Source organism: Camelus dromedarius, chromosome 7 (genome assembly GCF_036321535.1).
Source record: "Camelus dromedarius isolate mCamDro1 chromosome 7, mCamDro1.pat, whole genome shotgun sequence".
Taxonomy (NCBI): domain Eukaryota; kingdom Metazoa; phylum Chordata; class Mammalia; order Artiodactyla; family Camelidae; genus Camelus; species Camelus dromedarius.
The window spans coordinates 35,261,408-35,283,998 of record NC_087442.1 but is presented as its reverse complement, the minus strand read 5'-3'; the positions used below and the strand labels follow the sequence as shown (position 1 = coordinate 35,283,998).

Below are 22,591 nucleotides of genomic sequence, written 5' to 3'. Positions count from 1 at the left end.
TAAAAGATTACTTGTTATCTAAAGGAAACCAGGCATCTCAAGTTAAAGAATTTACTGCTTTTCTATGTATAGGAGGAAGCAAACATTTGGGCTCATTGAATTCATTCCTTTGACAAGCACCTACCAGCTATCTAGGGCCAGAATCCTGTCCATTCGGAGTCCCCTCAGGGTGCACCATTGTGAGTGGCTGCAGAGGCTGGGCTGCAAGCTTGTCTTCACTGGGCTTCATTCATTGTGGGTGGTGGCAGCTGCTGATGACTTGATGGTTTCAGCATCCATTGTTTACTGATATGGTTTGCAGTATTTTTTGTTCACAAAGACATACTATCTACATACTTCTATGACTGATTCATTCAACGTATTGTGTTCACTGTATTTAGTAGTAGTTTGTTCATTTCCAGTGTTGTTTTGGCATTCCATTTTATGCCATTATTTATTTTCCCGTTTTACTCTTCATGGATATCTGGGTTATTTCCAGTATGGAACCATTGCAAAGAATGAGCAATAAAAACTCTTTTACGTGTCATTTAGTGCACCTGGGCATGAGTTTCTCTATGCTTATACCTAGGATGAGAACTGCAGGATCATAATGTTACGGAACAAATGTTCAAGTTCATGACACACCTTGGGGCCAAACAAATGGGAACCGTGGAGTTTAGAGCAGAGAAAGGTTTATTGCAGGGCCTAGCAAGGAGGACCAGCAGATCATGCTCGAGAAACCTGAACTCCCCGGTGGTTTGGGGGGAAAAGTTTTTATAGGCAAAATTTGGGGTGAGAGCTGCAGGATGTATGACTTTCTTCTGATTGGCTGGTGGAGAGGTAACAGGGCAATGTTCCAGGAATCTTGTGCTCAGCCTGAAGTTGCCATCCTCCACCTGGGTGGGGGCCCTACTTCCTATAGAAGAACTCAAAGATATTGTTATGTATATCCCTTGCCGAGGAAACAGGACCCTGCCTTAAGGCTACACTATTGTTTCCTGACTATTCCTCCCTAGTCTCTGCATTCCCTTCCCTGATTAACAGCTGTTTGAATCTGCCCTTTGGAACTCAGGGAGGGTCAAAGAGGATGAATGAAGCCTATTTCTTACAAACAAGAAACAGGGGACAAGGAAAGGACTTGTACCCAGGAGGACCCCACACGACCCTGCTCTGCTTTGTCAACTGAAATAAATGTGCAACCTAAAAGTTAAGAGTTATGTTTTATTTGGCGGGAGGACTCGAGCTGGGATGACAGCCTCGCAGATCGCTCTGAGGGACTGCTCCAAAGAGATAGGGGAGGGGCAAGGTTATATATGAGCTTTACAACAAAGAACAGGTAGTTGGAACAATAAAAGATTACTTGTTATCTAAAGAAAACCAGGCATCTCAAGTTAAAGAATTTAGTGCTTTTCTATTTATGGGAGGAAGCAGACATTTGGGCTCATTGAATTCATTCCTTTGACAAGCACCTAGCTGTCTAGGGCCAGAATCCTATCCTTTCTTATTCTGAGTCCCCTCAGGGTGCACCATTGTGAGTGGCTGCAGGTGCTGGGCTGCAGGCCTGTTCTCACTGGGGGGGTGGCGGCAGCTGCTGATGACTTGGTTCCAGCATTCTTTGTTTACTGGTATGGTTGCAGTATTTTCGTTCACAGCTTCAATAGGCTATGCATGTTTTTAAATTTACTTGATGATGTCAAATGATTTCCCAAAGGGAATGCACCAAATGACACTCATACTTGCAGTTCATATGAGTTGGAACTGTTAGACTTTTGAATTTATTCAATCAGGTGAGTGTGAAAGTGTGAAGGAAAAGCCAGGCTGGTCTAACAAGATAACTCACAGGTCTAGGAATGTGAAGGAGAGGCTGGGCTGGGCTAACAAGTCTAAGTATTGGAATACTGATCTGAGTTCTGCTAGACTAACTTGTAAATCTAGGTTAATTAGTGTTGGTTTGCTGTTCATGTTTTTTGCTAGCCAGCTGGATTTTCAAAGATACATATCTGGCTTTGGAATGTTGGTTTGCTGCCTCCCCGCCTCCACTTTTGTGATGATAATGCTGCTAAAGCTGTTCCATGCCTATTGGCCGAATACCCGAAGCTTGTACTTTACCCTATAAAACCTCATGTGCACATCTTGAAGGTGCTCAGAGCTTCAGAGCAGAAGCCCCTCTGAGCCAGCCGGCGTAATACATCTGATTACTCCAACCCTCCGAGTGGTGCTTGTTTCTTGACTGGCCTGTTGTTTATGTAACATTTCTGGAGGCCCCAGTGAGATACAACCACGCCGGCCCCTTGAGCTGCTGGACTGGTGGCTCCGGCCGACTGGGGGACGGGATTCCGGCAGCGAACGAGGTGGCGCCGCCCGACGGTATTTCAGGTTCTCTTTTGTGACGGCAATCCGGCCCCCAGGTGGCTGGGCTGCAACCAGAGCCAGACTCCATAGAGGGACGGACAGACTCACCAGGTGGCCGTCCGGACAAGGTAGGAACCCCTGGGAGGTATCAGGTCCTGTCCCATTGGACAGAAGAGGAGGCTGATCCCCTCCTACAGGAAACAGGATATTGGTATTGGTGGGAGGACTGTTATTAACCTCTGTGTGTGTGTGTGTGTGTGTGTGTGTGTGTGTGAGTAAATGAGCGGCCTGTGAAGCATGCGATCAGGCTCGAGTTTGTAGCTCCACGGCATTCTGCTATGGAGTTCGAGTGAGTCCCAACCTGCAGTTCCGTGGTGACCTCATACGGCTCAGGGCGGTATCGGTCCCTCAGGGTCCCGATCGGAGTCAGCAGCTTATACTGACCCGCCAAAGCTAAGAGGCACCTTCGTCCCCGCGAGGGGAGCGGCCAGGTGGACGCAACAAAAACCCTCCCTTGTCTTGTCTGCAACACCGGCACAGGGTGGCTACACTGGGAGGGAAAAGGACATAGACAGCCAATGAGTCAACGCCCCTGTGCCTTCGGAGGCTAGGATGCTATTTCTTTGAAAAAGTCTCCTACCTGATTCTGTCACAGAACACCCGAGACTTAGTGTTCCCCTACAGAACAGACCCACGTAGTGCCCCTTTTGCCTAGCCCCAGACCCCCAGGACTCACGTTTAGAAGATGAATTCCTTCACGACCGGGCTCACCCGGTCTTGGAGGTCCCTTTTCTAGTCCATTTGTTTTACCATCTGCCGTCAGTACCACGCCCCTGATACGTTAGTTCAGGATATAGAAAAAATTTAATGAAGAAAGTCCCTGGAACTGCTTGAGGCCTTGAGCTCCAGACATCAGCTGTGACTGGAACCCAGACTCCCTGACCAAATTAGCCTTCAAACAACTCATAGACCCAGCAAGAGAGCAGTCTCTCTGGGAACTCCGGTGTTTTGAGGAGTGAAGAAAAGATATAAAGGCTACCTTCCCAAACATCTAAAAAGAATGTGAGGCTCAAAGTTGAAACCCACCACTCTAAACTGCATGATTAAGAATTTCAAAAAGGGGTTCTCAGGAGACTGGAATTCGAATGACCCCTGGCAGGCTCCGCACTTTGTGTGAGCTTGGATGGCCGGCCTTTGGAGTCGGGTGGCCCTCAGGAGGAACTCTGGACCTAACAACAGTGCGAGCAGTCTATCAAATAATCACTGGAACCCCAGGCCACCCAGATCAATTCCCTTACATTGACTCCTGGCTGAATATCGCCCAGACTCTACCCCCATGGATTCGGTTCTGCTCAAATGGACCTGGACAATGCAAGATATTAGCAGCCTAGCCGGTCCAGGCCAAAAAGACAGAAAAAAAAAGCCTATTTTCCAGGGAGACGCAGAAGACAGATATGTCTACTCCCTCCGTATGCCCTCCGGGGCACCAACACCTCCCCAACCTGAGGACCCAGAGGCAGAGTCCAGCCCCCAGCCTGAGCTGGTAGAAAGAAAAATCCGCTCAGCACAAGCCAGGAAGCCAGCACCACCGGCCCTCCAAATGCTGCTGCGGGAGACACAAGGGCCGCAGCAAGTTGGGGAAAATGGGACTTTTCAGCCCGGGCACCCCGTACTCTGCTACCAACCCTATAGCACCACAGCCCTTCTCAATTGTCGCCATCATACTCCTTCCTACTCTGAAAAGCCGCCCAGCAATAGCAGCAGCAGCAGCCCCTGCAGCCCCGGCACCGCCTCCACCTCGGCTGCCGCCACCTCCATTGCAGCTGTCGGGGAGTGCCGGCCCCTGCCCAGTCCCGAAGCGAAGCTGGGACAGCCTTGGGGCTCTGTTGCAAAGTCATGCAAATATTTGGTCTCTGTCCAGCCCATGATGATTTCTACTTGGTGGTGATGACTGTAATCATGCTGTCAAGCCGCAGGCTGTGATTGACCTTGTAGAGTCTATCTTCCATTCTCACCGGCCCACCTGGGAAGGTGTCCGCCAGCTGCTTCTGACTCTTTTCAATATTTCAATACAGAGGAGAGGAGACACATTCTCCCTAAAGCACGAAAATGGCTACAGGGCCGAGCCCCTGGGGACACAATGGATGTTGAGGGATGGGCCATAACCCATGCCCCTGACACCAGACCAGATTGGGACTTTAACACCCAAAAAGAAAGAGAAGCGCTGCGTGAGTACCAGGAGGCCATCCTACAAGGGCTAAGAGCAGGAGCCAAGAAGCCAACTAACATGTCTAAAACGACTACGGTGACCCAGAGGCCAGACAAGACCCCCACTGACTTCTATGAGAGACTATGTAAAGCATTCTGAGTCTACACTCCTTTTGATCCTGAGGCCCAAGAAAACCAGCAGATGGTCAACGCTGCCTTCATAGTCCAATCATACCCAGATATACGCCAAAAACTCCAAAAACTGGATGGATTTGCAGGGATGAACGCTACACAGCTGCTGGAAGTTGCAAACAAAGTTTTTGTAAACCGAGAACGGAAAGCCCAACGAGAAGCAGACCAGCGAATGAAGCAGAAAGCCGCACTCCTTGCAGCAGCCCTGGGGAAAACAAGCTTCAGCCAGAATCCTGCACCACCCTGGAAGAGGGGACCCCAACCATGGATGCCCCTGGGCCGAGACCAGTGCGCATACTGCTGGGAGACAGGACATTGGAAAAACAAGTGTCCAAACAGGAAGGATAAAAAGAGAGCACCCCCAAAAGGCCTACTTATCAGCTGGAGCCACCAGCCAGTAATCACATCGGACTGGCTGGGGTCGACTCAAAACAGGAGAGACCAGGCTCCCTGCCCCTGGGCCCCTGGGAGCCCAAGGTCAAGATGTTTATAGGGGGCCAACCAATGACTTCTATGGTAAACACAGGAGCAGAGTATTCTGTGGTGACCAAACCTGTAGCCCCCCTGACCAAAAAAAAGGCGACTATTATAGGGGCTACTGGGGCTCAACTGCCAGCCATTTCTGCCAACCACAATCCTGTCGAGTAGAGGGCCATCTAGTGACACATGCCGTTATTCACTGTAAGGGACCATATTTAGTGGTATTAACTACCCCTACAGCTGCTAAAGTTGCAGGAGTCATCCCTTGGATCCACCACTCCAGGGTTAAGAGAGCAACTTCACCCCAGACAGAAAAATTGAAAGTGTCCCAGGAGACCCGCTCAAGATCAAGATCAAGAGGGATCAGAAAAGGATCGACAAGCCCTGCTCTAGCCACACCCGGAAGCTGGCTAGTCAACGCACGGCCGAAGCTTGAGGAAAGCTCAACGCAGCTGTTAAATGTATTTCTTTTGTGCTCCCTTGCCTCTTTCCTTGTTTGCTATACTAGTCTGCGTCTTAGCAGTGGGGCTAGCAAGCACCGCCCCACCTGACTGGAACATAGGCCACAGAATCCTGATAACTATTTTATATCTTGTTATAATTAGTGCCATCACTGCAGCATCATGTCTAAGATAATCATAAGGCTGATGTTACTGACGCTAATGCCCTCACTCCCCTTGGCTGCACAATGCACCTGCATGGAACCGGGTGACAAATGGTCCATGTACCAACCTGTATTTTCAGCTTACAGGTAAATTCAGCCACGATCTCCAATAAATAGCAGAAACCCTGGGAACTCTGCAAAATCAGATTGACTCTCTGGCCGAGGTGGTCTTACAAAACAGGAGGGGTCTGGACCTACTCACGGCCAAAGAGGGGGGACTATGCATCTTCCTAAATGAAGAGTGCTGTTTTTATGCCAATCAATCAGAAATTGTTTGAGGGATGGTTCAAGAGTTACAAGACTGAGTAAAAAAGAAAAAACATATTTTAGATAAGAGCCCATGGACAGGCCCATGGGGCTGGACCTCCTGGCTGGCACCATTCATAGGTCCCTTACTCCTGATTTTTGCAGTTCTGCTGTTTGGGCCCTGTGTCCTAAACTTCCTAACCCGCTTTGTCAGTGAGTGGATAAAGACTATAAAACTTCAAATGTTAGCCTCCAGTTATGAGACCCTGCAACAGATAAGTGATAATGCTTACTCCAACTAGAGTTGTAAAAGCATCAAGAGGAGGGAATGTGAAGGAAAAGCTGGGCTGGTCTAACAAGATAACTCACAGATCTATGTATCGGAATACTGATCTGAGTTCTTCTGGACTAACTTGTAAATCTAAGTTAATTAGTGTTGGTTTGCTGTTCATGTTTTTTGCTAGCCAGCTGGATTTTCAAAGATACATATCTGGCTTTGGAATGTTGGTTTGCTGCCTCCCCACCTCCACTTTTGTGATGATAATGCTGCTAAAGCTGTTCCATGCCTATTGGCCGAATACCCGAAGCTTGTACTTTACCCTATAAAACCTCATGTGCACATCTTGAAGGTGCTCAGAGCTTCAGAGCAGAAGCCCCTCTGAGCCCGCCGGCGTAATACATCTGAGTACTCCAACCCTCCGAGTGGTGCTTGTTTCTTGACTGGCCTGTCGTTTCCGTAACAAAAGTGGTTAATTTTCATCTTTTCTGATCACTTGTGTGTTTTTAAGTCCTCCATCTACATTCTTTAGGCAGTTCAGGAGAAGGTCAAAATTTTTGGTTGAGTCTTTTGGGCCTTGATTGTGTTCAGCTTGAAATAATCCACATGCCAAAGAGACATTTCGGGGTGGCAGATTTTGCTCCCCTACATCAGTTAAATATCATGCAAATATATTCTCCAGTTTGCAATTTATTTTATTTCTCTAGATGGTGTATTTCGATGAACAGAAATTCTTACTTATAAAGTGATAAATTTAGCTTTGTTTGGTCTTAAGAGTTCCTTCCCTGCCACAAAGTAATGGAAATACTCACTGACATTATCTTCTAGAAGCTTTATAGTTTCGTCATTTGCATTTAGTTCTATAATTTATCTAAAATTAATTTTTTTTGTGGATGGGGTAAGGTAGAAATCTAATTATTTTTTTCCATATGCATACAAAAATAACCTTGTAACATTTCTTTAAAAAAATCTTCTTTCCTTGCTAATCTGCAATGCTACATTTAACAAATATTTACATATGCATCTGTTTATTTCTGGACTCTATTCTGCTACATTGATTTAGTTTCCTATTGCTCTGCCAATAGCCACACTGTCTTAATTACTGCAGCCAACAGAGCAAGTATTCCTTATTTTTCTTATTTTTAAAGTATATTTTGGTTATTTTGACCTTTGTTTTCCATATAATTTTCAGAGTTGACAAAAACCTTGAGGATTTGTATTAAAAGGGCATTGAATCTGTAGATAAATGTGAATATATTTGGTATCTTTACCACCTGAATTTCACTATTATAAGGGAGCAAAACTATAGGGGAGATAACTCTAGTATGAACTAGATGTGTTGACAGGGAGGAGGAACCTAGCAAGTCTGTTGGTAAAACCCTCCTCTGTGTCCCATTGTCTCTGCAGGGCCCAGCAAGCATTTCTTAATGAAATATTTGCTTTTCCATCTCCATGTCAATTGCCTTTTCCCCCTTAGAGGTCCCAAAGCACTACCCTCAACATTCTCTTTTGTCTTTTACTGAATATAATATTTAAGGTGAGGGTTTTAACCATTTTGGGGAGTTACTCAGTTTTCCTAGGTCTCTCCCATGTATATACGTTATAAAACTTTTGTTTAATTTTCTTGTTAATCTGTCTCATGTCAATTTAATTCTTAGAACAGCCAGAAGAAAATTGGGACACAATCGATTTGTTTTATGTCACCTTTAAGCACTTTTTCTTTAATGTAAGGAATTATGTCTCCATTTACTAAAGAACTCATCAGAGAATCTACATTAGGAATATGTGTGTGTGTGTGTGTGTGTGTGTGTGTGCGTGTGTGCGCGTGCGCGCGCACGCGTGTGTGATGCAGTCTTTCTAGTGTCTTTCCATCTGGCCTCAAAGAATAGAAAAGCATCTACCCTACTGTTGGCCTCTCCCTTTACCACTTATAGTTCTTCGTTTTGGTAGAGTTGCTAATTTTACTAGGCTGTGTTTTACTAGTGGGGATAGTTCTGCCTTAAAGGGCAATGTACTCGTGACTCATAGTCTCTCAACCACATTCTTCTAGTTACTGATGAATCTGGTTGCCATTATATTTCTGAATTCAGCCTCATTTCCATGTAGCTTATTGGGTGAACAGATTCTAGATCTACTGCTCTGCTGGCCCATAGGAACAAGGAGACTCAGTTGAGTCTGAGCTTAAGTCACATTCTCCAAATTAGCTTCTGCCAAGCAACCTTGTATTTGTGGGGTTATAGGAACCTTGCTCAGCCAGTGTTGCATCCAATACGCTCTTCCCTATTTGGCTATTAGTCATATAAATAAGGAAGTCCAGAAGGGTAAAGGTAGAATTCAAGAACTAAACTGTCCTTAAACATCCAATGCTAAATTTTTCACAAAGCAAGTTGTACCTTTATATAATTATAAGTAATAACATTATTATTTTAAAAAATCATCTTGTTTCATTAAAATAAAAATATGGCCTTCCTTTCTTTCTACTGAATATTAATACTATCTGATTTTTTAAAGCCTGAAGGTGAAGGTCATAGCTAAATATTATAAAATAAGCATGCATGTGAAGGTACATGCCTTTTCAAAATTATACATTTCCCAAATGCAACTAGAATGAATCAGTGCAAAAGAAGTAATCATCATAATAATTATTATATATATTTTTCAGCACTTTATAGTTTTCAAGTCACTTAAATATTCATTATCTCATTTGTTCATCACAAGCTATTTGCATAGGTAAAGAAAATATTTTTTATTCCCATTTTTCACTTGAGGAGACTGATCAAAGAACCTAGATTAGTTTCTGGGTTACTAAGATGAAGAGCAGTGTCTGCTGTGATTTACAAATGAGATAGACAAAGTCTCTAATTCTAAGGTTGATAAATTGTAAAATTATGTTTTAAATATATTTCTTTTTAATCCCAGTAACAGTGCAGAGTAGTAGAAAGGATACATATGGGGAGTTAGACGCAACTCAGCCATCTACTAGCTGTGTGACCAAGGACAATGTACTTAACTTCCCCCAGCCTGCTTTCTTTATCTATTCAATGTGTAGCAGTATCTAACCCTGAGATTTTTGTTAGATTATATGAAAGCCTCTAGCATGGTGCTTAGCACATGGCAGAATTTCAGTAAATTGCATCAGTTACTTTAATAATTAAGTTTTTAAATGTGAAATGGAGATAAAACAAAAATCAAGCAAGGCTATATATTCTAAGATGTAACATTTAAAAAATATTCCAAACTTGATTTGAAATATCTCTTCTTTCTACTTGGGCAGATTTTCATTTCTTTCTGCATTGAGGAGCTACTTTGTGATAGGTCAGTTTGAAAGGGTCAGTGGGTGCTTCTTGGCTTGGAGAGAAAAATGATACTCAGTAATGGATACTGTGATATGCTATCCAGATTCCTGTTCAGTTTTGAAGCGCTTGTTACCCTAATTGCTGGAAACCCTCAGCTGTCATTCTTCTCTGGAAATAGCTCTTAGTTGGAGGAGCTGCTTCTGCCAAAGTCACACTTCTTTCTCGGGGTAGCCTACACCCCATGACGGACTGATTTGAGAATATAAAGACTTGGCTTTCTCATAATAACAATGTGGAAAAATCTGAAGGATCATTCCAACTTCAAAGCTCTTTGTGGCCTTTAGCTTTGAGCATTGTGGAGACTGCATTTCATCCAAATTTCCCCTCTGCCCAATCTTGCTCTCTTCCCTCCCCTTCTACACTTTTGAATCCTAAGAGCATGTCTCAATAAATGTTCTGAATACCAGTCTCAGAGTATGCTTCCTGTGGGTCCTAACCTATAATACAACCTTATTCTAGTTTTCTGTAGCTTTTGGAGCCAAATTTTAATGTAAGATTACCTCTAATAGATACTAGTTGACAAACTTGGACAGCACAAGGTAGATTTAAATAATTCTCATCAGATACCAAGGTGAGCACAAGTCCTGTAATTGGTTCCTCAGATGGTTATTTCATTGATAATACTTTCACCCCATAGCAATCAAATTTCAAGATAATAGATTTAGGCCACTCATGTAGCAAAAGTGAATAGCAGGGTGCAGGAGTGAAAAAGCAGGAGAAATGGAGATATAAAATTAGGAGTTCCAGAAAGAGCTAGAGTAGTTTTATTAAATGTAAACATTTCCCTGTTGTCACATAAAGTCTAAATTTTTTTCCAAAAGTGAAGTCCTGCAAATATATTCTGGGCCTCTTTCCTCCTATGAACTTTCATCTACAGCAGAGAGAAATGCTAAAGTAAGCTATCCGAAAGAGAGCAAATCTTACTCTGCTATAGTTTTAAAATGTTCTCATGGCATCACCATATCCAGGTAGTCAACTGTAGACTACAGTAGACACAGAAATGCACTTTCTTCAGGTTAGAAGATGTGGCTTTTAGTTAAATACAACTTGGCTGTCTCAGGGTTACCTGATGCTATGTCCTGGAGCATCTCTTTTCTATAGGGCTCTTCACATTGGAGACTACGTACATGCTAATAAGTAAAGATGTGTTCAGCTGCAGGAAAATCATCTTTCTGTGCTGTGAATTTTTTCTCAAAGATTTGGAAAATAACATTTTTTTAATCCCTTTTTAATTTTTTGTTTCATGGTGCTTTCACAAACAAATTATAAGAATATCACTTTTCCATTTTGGTGAACTTCCATTTTGTCTTAATATTCTGGAACTTAGAAATTTTAATGTGCAGGCAGTGACTGGAAAAATATGGTAGCTTTGTGTTATGGAAGGACCTAGTGCTCTTATGATCAGAGCAATGTAAATAATGTACTCCAAACAAAATATATTAAGGTCACCAATGTTTGGATTGATACACAGGAGGGAGACACAGGGAAGAATGAAACATATGAAGCACAGGAAGGAGGCTCATGGAAAGAATGAAGTATATGAAAATCCACACAATTTGTTTGTTGGAAAAATTAGCTTCCTCAAGTAAGTGAAATATCCTGCTTTTTAAATATGTCTGCAAAGTCATGTTAATTTGCACCATGCTTAATGATAAAAAAAAAAACCACAAAACTTGTGAACACATTTTATCAACAAATGTGTGATTTTTCATAAAGCATCATATTATCTAGGGAAAAAAAATGTATCTACAGAGATGAATGCACAGATGGAGCCAAATCATGACAGACAAAACATTGTGCCCCACACACGTACCTGCAGGCACTTCATTATCCATGACAAATCAGTAAGGCTATCATAAGACAATCTTTTTGTAGCAGTTTTTTTAATAGGGGGGCAAAATGATAAAAAGCATTAAAATAACTTGCTTTAAAAATAAAAAAAATTACTCAATCCTTCTATAGATACACTGAATGAAACTGCTTATCAGTTTTTAAGTCATGTCTTAATGTCTGTTTTCCTTCATGGAGTTAGGATTCATCTACAAGAATTAAATTAATTGTTAAATTTATTGAAAAGAGTGTATCACAGTATTTGCATATATAACAATTCTTTTTCAAGACTGACTACTTTACAATCAATTAACTGCAAGGCAAAAATCGAATGATTTAACTACATAACACAAAATGGCTGCCATGAAAATGAGGCTTGAGACTTGGATGAGAAACTAATTGCTGAGAAAATGAGTAATTTTAAGATTCTTAGTCCATTTGCCTGGAATGAAAATGAGACCATTAACAGCAAAGAATACCAACAGTAATCTTTCTTTAATAAAAAAGGTCTTTGTATAATTTTTTCCTTGAAATATTAATAGAACCTGATTGGTGGATTGGAGACATTTTCAGCCCAGCACCTGAGAATCATTGCCTTGACATTTCAATAAGAAGGTGCAGTTATTGAAATTTCCATTGATAAAACTCCCAAAACTTTGCACTGTCTCACTTCTTCAGTGGCTTTCTGGAAGTCTTCCTTCATGGTAATTAACAAAGTTCATACAAAGGAGAAAAATGGTACCAACTGTATTCCCTTATTAGGTAAGAAGAAAGTCTCATAACATGTGATGTTGAGATAAATGGGAAATTGTATAAAAGATGTCAACTCTGTTTCAATTCAAGCTAATTTACCAAAGTTGACAGTTTCAATGCAATTGAATTATTTATTATCAATAAGATATAAAAATATTTTGAGGTCTATTGCTTTGCCAATTGGAAAATAATTAAAATGATTTTGCATTCATTCCACAGATTGTTTAGCAAGATACTAGGCATTGTGATAACTACTCAAAATCAAGCAGGAAAGAAATGGTCTTTGCCTCCACGGTCATGAAAACAAACAGAAATATAAAGGAACTACACTGCTAAATTTGCACGAATTTGAAAAAAGAAATTGTTTTCAAGGGAATTTAAAGTTTATAGAGCATTGCTTCAGGCTATATTTCCAGATTTCTAAGTAGCCCACCTTCACCTTGCTCTATAATAAGCACACTCAACCAGTACACAGAGAAACACTGCTTTTCTATTACTTGTTACTTATATTCTCTATGGTCATAAGCAATTCACGTAGTTTCCCTATCTAGCCCTCTTGAGTCTGAAGAAATGAAAGTCGCCAGTAGTTGTTCAGTTTTTATCCTTGCCTCTTGGACAAAGGGAACGTCAGTCACTTTTTCTGATATCCTAATTAAAAGCTCTACATTGGTGTCAACGTTTAGAAGATCCATTTTCAATGTTTTGCTTTTCTATTGTTCTAATTGCCCTCTGTCTCTCACGTTTAGGCTAGCGTATTACTTGCATTGACCAAGTACTGAGCTAAGAACTAACATCAGTGAGTCTAATCACTCATTCGTAAAATTCCTTTGCCAAATATTGTTGAGTATCTACTACTTGTGAGCTGACAAAATATACTCTGACATCATGGGATTTAAAATTTAGGAAGGGATAAAAAAGGGTCATTCAATTACTTGAAGAGTCATTTAATACATATGTACAGGTAGTATCATGCTGTAGATTTTTTTTAAGAGTATTTATTTTTTTTCTAGTCATCAGAAAGTGAGAACTTGGAGACTGTGTTCATTATTTCTTATTCCTGTAAGATACAACAATTTCTTCCCAGTTTTCTTGGACAATACAGGAGATATACCAACCTCGTATTTTCCTTAATCTTTCATTTTTCTTGACTTCCATTTTAGCCTGGTTCTGTAGCTTCTGAAATTTTACTTCAATAAAGCATCTTTCTACATTTTGTACCAGATAATAAGTCATTGTCTGTATCTTTTATTTCTGATTTTCCAGCACCAATGTCTGACAACTGTCAGTTGTATTAATAGGTACATATAAATTTATACATATTTACTGAAAAATAAGGCATGTTGTTTCAAATGGTTCTTATATGGCTTGTTTTTCCAATTAGTTTAGGAACTCCTAGAGGGAGAGACCATGCCTTAGGAATCCCTCAGTGTGCATGCAGTTTGAGGCATTTTCATAGAGGAATTAATGCTCAATTTGTGGAAAAGTTTATACACCCAACTTCTTGGAGGAAAGTCTCTCTTTTCCCCCGAAATTATAGAGTAAATAATAGGTTAGACTCTGAAGTAAGTGCTATTGTCCCAGTTGATAGCTGAGATTAAAAACAAGATCAAAAAGGAATGCTGTTTTGTAGAAGGACATGAATCTTCATCAGAGATTCATAGGAAAATGCCCAGGATGCTGAGTAACGGGAGTCAACAAAGTGATGGGAGCCATGGCAGCATCACTGAAATGAGGGCATTGTTTCTGCAGAAACACTAGTGCTAGAATAATTGCCAGTAAAAGATCTGTTAGGTTAAAAAACATCCCATCACCCTCAGTGCTTTTGTTAGCACGATTAAGCTGTGACACAATGTTCCATTGGGTGTCTAAAATAAATAAGTGCTGAAGAGGAATTCCAAAAAAGGGAAGATCAATGTGTGAGAGTGATCAGGTGAGGTTTCCTGGGGGAAGTGATGCTTGTCTCAGGCCCAGGAAAGTTGGAGTTTGGATGGAGACTGGGCTACTCCTCAGAAGAAGGTTCAAATTTCTTCCTCGCCTGACAGAAGCAATAGATTAGGTTATGCTGAAGCAATGTGAATGCTGCTTTTACATTAGCCAATTTAAAGAGGTTTGCATACTGTCATAATCACTCAATACACCTAAATTATGTTGACTGAATTCAATAACTTACAATATACAAGTGCATACACATTTCTGCAATCTGAGAAATGCAGCAGGGTACAAGTTGGCATTATGAATTTATATTTAACTGACTCTTCAAGAACTGAACTTCAAAACATGTCTATTAAAATGTTAATTATACTGCTATCAGGAGAGAATTCACTTGATAAATGTACTATTTTTTTTTAATGGAAGACTTTTCATGTTGATTACTACTTAAAGTGAACCTGAAGGAGAGAGCAGTAAAGGAGACTGTTCTTTGCCTTCCAAATTCGATTTGTTCAAGTCTATCTGTCTGAACACTCTCACGTTAATAATTATAATTTTAAAACAAGTGTTTTGCAGTGATTGTCAAGGGGTGAGGAGAGAGGGAAATTGGGACTGACTGCTAATAGGTACATGGTTTCCCTTGGGGTGATGAAAATGTTCTAGAATTAGATGGTGGTGATGGAGCACCACGTAATGAATTTAATAAAAATCACATGAGTTCATATAAGGTTGGTAAAATTCTTTAAAATATTTTGAATCATCCTTTTGCAATTAATAGAATTTTACTGCTGTCTCAATTTTATAATGGTTATAATTCTTTTCTGGCCTCTATTGGTTCTTGAGTCAATTTGCAAGTGATTTTCTTGAAAATTGTTCTTTCGATATAATTTTCAATTCTATTTGCATCATTTTCCATACTATTTTCTTTTGGTGGTTTCAAATATTTGCTTTATGTATAGTTATGTCTCCTTCAACTTTCCAAAACCTAAAAAAAAATTGTTAATACTCTTAATCAGTCTTGCTTCTTGTAGTTTTTTTTTGATTGCTATTTTAAAGCTTTTTGATTTTGTTGATCTTCTCTATTCTTCCTATTAAAAAAAAATTACTTCTACTCTTACCATTATAATCTCCTTATTCTCTGGGCTTTCTTTGTTGATCTGTCTCTAGCTTCTTGAATTAGATACTTAGATCATTAATTTTTAGTCTTGATTTGTGAAAAGTGTAACAAAGTTAAACATTTTTTTTTCTTTGTAAAAGGCATTTGTGCATTTTCATCTGTATGGCTTTCATTTTTATGCAGTTCTAATTCATAACTTTCATTATAATTTATTCTTTGGACAGTAGATTATTCTGAAGTGTATTTTCAGTATTTTAGTGTGTGTGTGTGTGTCCCCTGTTTTGACTCTTTATAACATTGTGGTAAGAGAAAATAGTTTATATAAGATATTCTTTTGTATATAGGCATCCTTTGTGATTGAAAAGATTTATCATCTCTCTTTTTTCCATGAAGGCTGTCTGCATGTTCAAAAGGTACAGCTTTATAACTTCACTTTTTATGTTTTCAACAATCTTATTACTGTTTTGTCTGTTTGATATTCAGTTTCTGAGGAAGGTATCTGTAAAATCCCTAAATATGTTTATATATTTGTCAGTTTCTCTTTTTGCTTATGTTATTTTTGCCTAGTAATATTTTTTTTTTTAAAAAGGATGGACTTATATTTTAAACCACATTCTAGTTTTAAAGATACCTAAAATGAACATCTCAATCCTACTGCAAAATAATGCAAGGAACTGAAAATATGAAAACGCTAATCTCTTTCTGTTATTTTCATATGTTATTATCAGGCTGTTAGATCTGTTCTCTCCTACTAATTCTCATTATTAATTTGTTTTTACAGTCTGTAATTAAATAGATTTATAAACATATTCACTAATTTTTATGTTTACTATGTTTTCTTGTATTTTACTTTTGGGTTTATTTTTCTTTTTTTCTTCCTTACTTCAAAAATATTAATTTAAGACTATATATGTATTATTTTGTATTTATTTGTATTTTTAGACATGGTAATCAGCAGTGATTTACTGAGAATGTTTATGACATTTACACAAAAACTGTGAAAAGGTGAGAGAGAGAGCTATTCAAATATTAGGAAGAAAAGCATTCCAGGCAGAGAGATATAGCTAATGGCAGTATCTGAGATGCAAACATGACTGCAGTATTTAAAAAAACAATACAGGACAAAACATGGTGAGCAGTGTGGCTGGAGCAGATGGAGTGAGGGAGGGAGAAGGAGATGAGGTCAGAGAAGAAAACAGGTCAGATCATGTAGGGTTTGTTAAGTCATTACATGAACCATGGGCTTTTGCTCTCAGTGAGATGAGAAATGATTGTGGGATTCAGCAGATCTCATATACCTTTTAAATGACGAGTCTGGCTGTTGTGTGGAGCAATGGTTGTCGGAAGGCAAGAGTAGAAACAGAAAAGCTAGTTAGAAGATCCCTATGGTCTGACCTCAAAATTCATATGTTGAAATCCTAACCCCCAAAATGATAGTGTTAGAGGTGGGGCCTTTGGGTGGTGTTTCAATCATAAGAGTGGAGTCTTTGTGAATAGGATTAGGGCCTTATAATTGAAACCCCACAGAAAACCCTAGCCGTCCCACTACATGAGGACACAGACTGCAGTCACCAGCTATGAACCAGGAAGACTGTCCTCCTCAGAACACAACCTAGCACCTCAGTCGTGGGCTTCCTAGTCTCCAGAACTGTGAGAGATACATTTTTGTTGTTTATAAGGTACCCAGTCTGTTTGATTTTGTTATAGCAGCTTAAATTGACTAAGACAAGGATAATTGCCATGATCCAAGTAAGAGATGTTGACTAGACCAGGTCTGTAGCTGTGGAGATGGTGAGAGTAAGATTCTGGATAAATTTTTAAAAACAAAAAACAAACGACACACAGCAGGTTTGCTTCTTCATTTAATAAGGAATTCACTGTGCTATAGCAAGAGGTCCTGGTGATAACCAGCATGGGGTTATTAATTAGAGTAATGCAAGTTTTTAGAGGATAATTATGCTACTAAATATCTACTACAATATATGTCATATATAAACAATTTTTTGGAAACTCTTGCTTAGACAAACTCAAAGAATTCAAAGTTTGTAGTTCACAATTTTTACTGGTTCCATGAATGACAAATTTGTTTTGTATGTTGCTGTTACTAATTAGAAATGACCCTGTAATATTATGTAGTAATTAAAAATAATAATACATGTCAAGAAATAAGAATATAAACATAAAGAACATAAAGAGATCTCTTAATGTTTTGTATTGTTTGTATTTTTTGACCCCACAGGAGATAGGGTTTATAAGAGAGTTTGCTATAATGTGCATAACATGAAGGGAAGAGGTTTTAAAATTTAATTGTCATATAGATCACATGAAAAGCCATGAGTATGGCTAATACTGTGTAGCAGTATTAAAAATATAGCCATAGTAGACACTAAATAAAGGTAATTGCTTTCTTGTGGAAAACAATTCGAAATAGAGAAAATGGGCATCCATCTTTCTCAAAGATCACTGGGACCCATAATTACTGTGGGTATCTAATAAGCCTGCATTTCATTAACAGTGCATCTAACTGAATGTAACTTCTGAAGAAACATTATGTACAAAGTCCAGGTCAGATTGAGGAGGATAAAACATTATATAAGATAATTAGTTCAGCAGCTTTGGTCTTCATGAAAAAGACACACAGCCAATGCATAGCATATAGGGAACAAGAGATGAGAAAGCCCAATGTTGTGCCAGTGAATGTTTAATAATTGGCACACTAGGAGAAAAAACAAACAAAAACACTGATTTGTAATGTTTGCAGATTTCCATGGTGTAAGTACTCCTATTGTGGCTAACTTCAAGCTATGAACTTGAACACTACTGAAAGTTGTGTTGGGCGACTAGCACCCAGTTAACCCTTGCAAGCCCACACAGGTCAGTTTCAGCATGCCATTGCCTAGACTTATTATCAAATAGCCATGAAAGTTTGAATAACCCTGAGTTTCCTCACTGATAAAATCAAGAGGTTGGACTAGTTATTTTCTAATGCCCTTTTCCAGATTTATCAATCTTTTTAAAGGAACTATGGTGAGATGATTTTTGTCTCCTTAAATAAAATAAAATGTATATAGAATATCCCCTTTTAAAAATTCTACATGCAACTACAGGTAAAAGTAATGGTACAAATTCACTTTTTCCGTTAATTTTCCTTTTCCATTAAAAAGGGTTTTAAAATCCTTATTTTTAAATGGAGTGACAGATTTGAGAACATCATGTAGATGAACCAGCGTTAGATAAGTAAAGTGATTCTAATTGGATGAAATTTTAAACATTCCATTGTGTATTATACTATCAATTATAGCAATGCAGAGAGGCGCCTTCTTGGCAGTCGGAAATATGTTTTTTGTTACATTCTTCATGCAACCTAATTCTGTGCAAAGCTCTGGTAGGCCTGTAAGAGTCCACCTCATAGCATTCATACCCTTGTGTAATTTCCTTTCTCTCTATGTGGGCTGGATCTTGTGACTCACTTCTAATGGACGGAGTTCAGCAATATGAATATTACTTCCCTGATTAGGTTACAAAAAGACTATGACTTGCCTGCCCTCCCTTGCTGGCTCACTCAGGGAAGCATTCAGATGACTGCAGCCTCAACCATCTTGACTAAAACTTCATGAGTGACCTCAGACAATCAATGGACTTAACTTTCTCCCAGATTCCCAACACTCAGAAGCTAAGATAATAAAATCTATTTATTTTAAGTTGCTAAGTTTTGATGTAATTTAGCAAACAGAAATACATAACTAATACGGGGGTAAGGAGGAATATGTCTGAAATTGAAGTTCAGAGACTGTCCTAGGCATTTTCAATATTTCCATGCACTTTGATTAATGTACAACTGCCCAATATACAGAGGACCACTAATGACACACTCTGTTCAGGAATGAAGATTTGGGTCACCCCACCAGGCAGGGAGCCTTAACCAGCTGAGGTGCTTGCTGAGGGCAAAGGTTACATGAAATGGGCAATGGAAGAAAGTCATTATAAATACTATGACCATGGGATCAACTCCAGAAACAAGATCTGTAACTGTTATGAGTTTTATACTTTTCCCATATTTTGAAATAAACATATTAATATGTTTTGAAATAAACAAATCTTAATAAAATTTTTACCTCCCTCTGTCCCATTCCCTTGCCAGCTAACATAAGAGGTTTTAATAGCAGGTAATGTTTTGTCTCAGTATTTAGTTTACATAATTCCAAAGGTGCACTATGACTCAGCTAGTAAAATGAATAAACATCACCCAAAGCTGGATAAGGGATGTTTTTTTATCCTCTTTTAGGAAGAGGGTTAAGATATTTGGGTTGTACATGGGATAGTAGTAGCATGATAGATAGAAGGAAGCTTTGTTTTTGTCTTTATTTGAAATTTGAGTATCACTTAAAGAGATGTGTATGGATACTGTGGTGACAAGGGATGGACTGTTGTGGTTTTATAATGCATCATGTTGGTTAATCTGGACTCTATTTCTAAGAATGTCCTTCCCTTTATGTTTCTGATTAAGAATGGTCTCAAGAAAAACCTGTGTAATATTTGGAAGGTAGATGTGAAAGAAAAATTAGCCATGTTTATTTACTGAAGTTTGATATAGGCCAAACCTTGTTGCAGTTCACGTATATTTCTGAGTATCTGGTGGTTCACTTTCCTAGCATGGGTAGCAGCTAGAGCCATGGATTCTGCTGCTTCCATGAGATTTCTTCCTTTAGTTTTCTTAAGTCCTTGGTCAGGTGCTAGTGTGACTCTGTGACAAGTGCCAACTTTTCCTGTATGTCATACATGATGTTAATGAAGAAGGACAGACACGAGATAGATACAGGTCCTAGGTGTTCCTCACAGGCTTCAGCTCTTCCTTCTCTCCCCAGCCTCGTGGCTATCTTTCCTTCTCGACCTCCTGCACTATGACTCCACAATCAGCACCAGAAGCAGAAGAAATAGCTGAACCGAGAATGTTCCATCAGCTCCTACAATTGCGTGGGGTTAAAATCTCTGTAAGTACCCCATTCTAAATCATCCCTTGTGGCTCTGATTCTCTCACTGAATGCTGACTGACACATATATTCAGCAAGAGGAAGGGCTTTTCTTTGGCTGAGCAGTCTATAATAACAGTCTCCTACATTCAAGATCATCCCGTCTTTTTGCCCATGGTTATCCTGTGCTAGTTTCTGACCATTCATACCCCAGCTTTTTTGTGCCGTTTACTTCAACCATAGGACTGTGATAGGCACCGTAGTTTTGTCTTCTCTCCATTATAAAATTCTGTGCAACAATTTATCATACCTGAGATCTCATAAATTTATTTCGAGTTGGCATCTGAATACTCATTTTTAAAGGAAAAGGGGAAATGGGGTTCTCATTAATTAAACTACTGGTTCTGTGCACATAGAATGTGATACTGGGCTTTCTGTGATCTTCAAGGCTATGGGGGGAGGCGGAAAGTCAAGAATGGTTTTATTGGGAGGGAGAGGGCACTACCTGGATATCCTCCTGAAATGGAACATACTTGAGACTGATGACTGTAGTTTTATTTCTAGGGTTCAGACTTGGTAGCCACACATACTTCTTTAAACCATACTTAATTGAAAGCAAAAGCAATCTTGCTGCTGCTTACTATGATGCAACCATCTCATGTACAACAAAAACATGTCCTAAAAGAGGATTGAAAAAGCCCTTCATCCATTTTTGAGTGATATTCATTCTAGTTCTATTTCTAGCTCTTTCAAGTTATGCTCTGAGATATGACTGGTGAAACAAAATGCACCCTCAAATCAAAGAAACCAAGAAAAAATGAAGAATTCACTTTAAGACTTAGAAGCTGATGTTCTTAAATAATTTTTTTTCTGGTTTTAGAGACAGCATTGGGTAATAGAAATGAAAAATGTGTAGAGTTCAGATTGCAACTCTGCCACTCACTATAAACTTAGATATTTTTCTTAAATTATGTGAAGCTAGGGTCCTCATCTAGTGAAAAAGGAAATTATCTCTTCCTCAGAGAGTTCTTAGGCAGATAGCTGGGATGAGGTATGGAAATCTATCACAGAGACGATACAGAGTAGGAGTTCAGCAACTCAATTCTCTCCTGACATCTTTCTTCTTTTTGACAGTAGGACATCTTTCTTTAGAAATTACACCCATTATAGACAATGTGATACCGCACTGTGGGGGAAGGAATATAGTAATTGTGCCTAATAGGTGAGAGTAACTAGACACTTTCCTCTCCAAAGCGTCAGTTTCTCAGCCAAGGTCAGTACGTGACAGTATGGACATAGCTATTACCATGTTTGGCCTTAATGGTTGTTATTGTCTGAAGCACAGAATCATAGCTTTAGTATTAAATAAACAGAAGTGACATAAGAAAATACATACATCTAATTTAAAATATGCTTAAGTGCCTTTGTTTGCACTCAACTCTGCTATCTTTGTGAAGGATTAAAAAAATTAAAGAAAATTCCAATTCTCAACAACTGTATAGATATATTAAAAGTTATCTTTCATTTGTTAATTTGTCCCAGTAATACTCTGCAGTGAGGATCTAGATGAGACTTAGAAACAGATATTGCTTAAATCTCTATTCTAGACTGAGCCTAATGAATAGATATGAGCTCTTTGTGGTTAGAAAAGATCTTGGCTCCAAGTTCTTCATTGAAACTCAAATCATTTGGAGACAATGGTCCCCCCAAGTATTCTTCTCTTGCTTAAATGTAATCAAGAATTACATGCTTTTTAAAAGTAGAATATATTTTTGGAGGGTTGTTTCATTTTTTAGAATTGATTCATTGTATATTGTCCATCTACTTTATTTTTTATTGTTATACAATTTTTAAAGGTCACTTTCCATTTACAGTTATTATAAAATATTGGTCATATTCCCCATGTTATACAATACATCCTTGAGCCTGTCTTAAACCTGGTAGTTTGTACCTTCTGCTCCCCAACCCTGATGGTGCCCCACCCCACTGGTAACCACTAGTTTGTATTCTATATCTGTGTTTGCTTCTATTTTGTTATATTCACTAGTTTGTTGTATTTTTTAGATTCAACATAGAAGTGATATCATAAATTTTTTAAAATTTTGATTTATTTATTTTGGGGGCAATAACTTTATTTGTTTATTTATTTTAAATGGAGGTACTGGGGACTGAAACCAGGACCCTGTGCATTCTAAGCACACACTCTACCACTGAGCTATACCCTCTCCCAAATTTTTA

The 22,591-nt window shown here is 39.1% G+C and overlaps 1 long non-coding RNA gene across 1 annotated transcript in view; it reads left to right on the top strand.

Moving 5' to 3' along the window:
• Window positions 1-22,591, top strand: part of LOC116154050 (uncharacterized) — a 570,723-nt gene that overhangs the window by 290,064 nt on the left and 258,068 nt on the right. Inside the window, exon 5 of the long non-coding RNA XR_004137887.2 lies at window positions 20,249-20,374. This is a non-coding gene — a long non-coding RNA (uncharacterized LOC116154050). The remainder of the gene's footprint in view (window positions 1-20,248; window positions 20,375-22,591) is intronic.